General features: G+C 43.2%; 1 pseudogene; it reads right to left on the reverse strand.

Moving 5' to 3' along the window:
* The window catches only part of LOC119278802, a 148,162-nt pseudogene extending 144,425 nt beyond the window's left edge, over positions 1-3,737 (reverse strand).
* Positions 3,738-4,139: the final 402 nt, after the last annotated feature.

Genomic DNA, 4,139 nt, shown 5'->3' on the forward strand with positions numbered 1-4,139 from the left:
TGGGTTCCAGTCCCAAGCCGGTGACTGGTTGGCCTTCCAGAAGGAGGGCGACCTGCTTCCTGTCTTCAAAGAGCTCTCCGTCAACAGCACTTACTGTGGTCTCACCGGCAGCGGCGACATCCAAGTCATGGTGTAGGTACCCGTCGGGAAGGCCGCAGCTGCCCACGCGACCTCCATCCTTGCCCGCTTCAAGGCTAGGGGAACCGCCATTCCCGAACAGGAGGTTCGCAAATCCATGGCCATGTTCGTCCTCGTGGCATGAGAGGCGGAAAGATTCACGATGGTCCGGGATCAGGTGGTCGCAGCCTGGAACGACGGTGGCCACGTCACTCCCCAGGCCACCAAGCTCTTCTAGAAGTGGAAGGAGATCTCCCGCGCCTTGGTCGCCGTTGATCACAAGAAGAAGAAGTGGGACGAGATCGACGATGCCAAGGCTATCAAGAATTTGGAACAGCCGCCCATTCGCGACGCGGCATGCTTCATTCATCTACACGGTTTCCGCTTCTCCTCCCCTCCGTGGGAAGTCCTTTCACGTCCTACACAATAAACTCCGCAAAGATTCAAAGACTCTCACAAAGCAGGGAGATGTACAAACTTTCATCGCCCTTGAGGTAATCTCGTGCCTCGATTTGGCAACCAAGTCACAACCCTCTCTCGCCTGGGGAAATTGTCTTGCGTAAGCTCATCAGGCACAATCTGCACCAACATTGCTCTTTGGAATGATCTATATCCCGCCGACGGTCCTGCCTCCTCCTATAGCTTCGTGAGGACGGATGCCATCACGTGCTTTTTTTTCACCGGCACGCAAGCGACCGCCATATATAGGAGGAATGTAATATTTGAGTTGCATTCCAGTGATAGCATTGTTAGGTATCTAGATAAAACAAAATTAATGTATCGGCGAGGTCTTGAATGCAGAAGCCCGGGTTCATTCATGTACAATATAGTAATTGATGGTTTCAACATTTTATCATAGAGCTAGTAACATATCGACAAAGAGAAAAATTTCTAACCATTCTGTCAATGAATCAATATTTGGCCCTTCTTCCTAGCAAACCCATAATTATCTTGACATAGAAAGCTCATCTTCCTTCTCATACGCCCGAGCTAAATGGGCCACACTTAGTGTGGCCCACTAAAAACACTACAATTATTCTCTTTTTCATAAAACTTGAAAAAATTCCTAAAAAATTTAAAAATATTTATACTATTAATTTGTATATAACTAACTACAAAAGGTAAAATATCTGTGTGCCATAAAGTATATTCCCAAATATTCGAGAAAGTGTTCATGTACAGTTTATAATGTTTATGTAACTCAAAATTATTGCTCGCATATTTTGAGAAAAATAGTATTTGCAAGTTGTAACTAAAAAATTGTTCACATATTTCTAAAATGTTCATGTAGTTAAATAAGTGTTCAAGCATTTTGAATATAATATGTGACAAAAAAATTGTTCAGATATTTTTTAAACATCATGTATTAACTATTGTTCATGTATTCTTTGTAATGTTAATGTAACTAAAAAGTGTGCACGCATTAAAGATGTGCATGAAGTAAAAAAGGGTTACAGTATTTAAAAATATATTAATGAGAATTAAAAAGTTGTTCATACATTTACAGTTTCCACAAATGTGTATGTAATTTTAAAAAATGGTTTATGTATCTTAAAACAGATTTATGTGTTTGTAAGAAAGTAAATCTTCAAAAAAGAAACAGAAAAAGGAGGAAATAAAAAAGTTAAGAATACAAAAAGGAAAACAGAAGCAACATGACTGGATGCATGCAGTTACGCTCTGTAATGTAATGATTCGATTAATAAGCACGAGCGCATCTGGAGAGTTGTGCAACAAAAGCCTGCTTACATGCAACCCCGTCCACAAACTGGGCATCGTCCAGTACATCAACGAAGCCTTCAAGGGGCCACTGTTGCCACTGCTTATCTTTTGACCCCGCATTAAAAGTTTAGCATGATTTGATCATTTTGAGTACTGCCAGTCACGCCGACGGTAAGGTTTCATCAAGTACTGCGGAGACCTCATCACAAAATGCACACAACCATGTAGTAGCCTATTAATATCTTAATGACCATTTGTGACGTGCACAAAAATAAGATGAGAATGCTGCATTAAGTTTCAAATGACCACATTATTTTACATAAATCACATATGTAAGTTTTTTTTATATGCACATGGGTAAGTTTCTAAGTGATACATATGTGTGTGATTTTTTTTCATAACCTTTAAGAACTTACAAATATTTTTCATTTAAGAACTTACAAATATATTTTTCTTAAAATTGAGGGAGTAGATTCTCGTGTACATAATTTTTTTTTCAAAAATCCTCCAAGGTGTTCCTTGTCTTCATTTTTGTCTATAACAAACTTAAAATGGACATTTGCTTATAATGCAAATATATTTCTCAAACTGCATCTCGTTCCTCTAACTTCTGTACCCTTGCGTGCAGCTCCTGCAGTTCGCTCTGCTCCACCTTCTTCCTCCTCTCTTGGCATTTTGTAACCGCCTGCGTCCGGAAACCCAGCCTTCCACGGAATGGAGCATGGCGTGCCTCGTGTCCGTCCAAGATGCTCGATATTCCCGAGGACCATTGTGAGCTCGTCCTTCTCTCTGTCTGGAATGAACATCCCTTCCTGCACTGCGTTAATATAGTGTTGAAGCTTCGTGAGGGGTATTCGCAGTTGCTCCCTCGTCCAAACGCATTTCCCTGTTACAGGGTCCAAGGTTCCGCCAACCCCGAAGAACCAAGTCCGGCAATGGTCTGGCCAGTTCAATGTCTCTGGTTTGACCCTTTTATCAAGCAGGTCGTTCTCAGCCTTGGCCCACAACGGTCGGGCTTTGAGGTAGCCACCTGACCCCGTGCGATGGTGATGCTCCTTCTTCGTAGCATTTATCTTGTTTATCGCTGACATCTTCTTACTCCTCTTCGATGTCTTGTCGGCCACAAATGCATCCCATTGATCTCTGAGCTTCTCGTACCGGCCGATGAATTCTGCTGTCTTTTCTTTGTCGACAAACTTTGCTTTCAGGTCATTTTTCCACTTCCTGAATAGATCTGCCATCTTCTTGAGAGCAAAGGACTTCATAAATGGCTCTATAACTGGATTCTCCGGATCCTCCTCTTCCGGTAGGGTGAAATTTACCTTCAACGCTTTCCAAAGATCAGCTTTCTGTCTATCTTCGACAAAAGAAACTTGAAGCTCTTCATCCTTAGGCCGATTCCATAGCTCTATGCTGATGGGGTCATGTCCCTAATAAGAAACCTGCACTGAGCAGTAAATGCCTCCTTGGTCCGGAGGGGTTCAATCGGTTGGCCATCGCGCGTGATTGCTGTGATCGTGAACCTTTCATCTTATCTCAACTTATTCTTCGGGCCTCGTCTCTTTACCGAAGTTGTGCTCGATGAAGAAAGACGATAGTTAATATGTGTAGATACCAAAACAATGAATGCATCAATTAGCTATAGTCAGCACAGGCTTAATTAATATATATACCTGGCCGGCCTCTGTTCGGTCACCGGAGCCGTTATCACGGCCTCCTTCTTGCACCGGCATTCGGTCACCGGTCACGGTCTCCTCTGTTGTTCGAGGACCATAGCCTGCTTCTTCACCCTCTTCTTCCAGACCATCAGTTTCGTTGAGATACGACATGGCATTAGCTCCGGCTGCGATTATGTCCCCCAACACCCATTCTACTTCCTCGTCTCGGCCGTGCTCCATAGTTTTTGCAAATATTACAACATGGCAATTATTATACAAACATGACAGATGGATATATTAGTGGCAAACTTAGACCTCGTTATAGCTATTCACATCAAGGAATTATATTAATTAATGGCCTTGACACTTCTCTAGGGTTTGGGGTGGCCTCGGCAACACTTAAAGGGTTCGGGGTGGCCTCGACGACAACACTCTTTTAACTTGGTAAAGGAGGAGGTATATCGACAACGACGGCATACATTCATGGAAATTTTTTTATCGGGGAGGGGGTATATCGACCCCCCCCCCTCATGTCAGAGTTATCGGGGAGGGGCTATCGACCCCCCCTCATGTTGAATATATGTTGAATTCCTGAGAGAGTTAGGAACCGGAGGGGGACTCGTCCCCCCCTCATGTCTGATG

Source organism: Triticum dicoccoides, chromosome 3B (genome assembly GCF_002162155.2).
Source record: "Triticum dicoccoides isolate Atlit2015 ecotype Zavitan chromosome 3B, WEW_v2.0, whole genome shotgun sequence".
NCBI classification, from domain to species: domain Eukaryota; kingdom Viridiplantae; phylum Streptophyta; class Magnoliopsida; order Poales; family Poaceae; genus Triticum; species Triticum dicoccoides.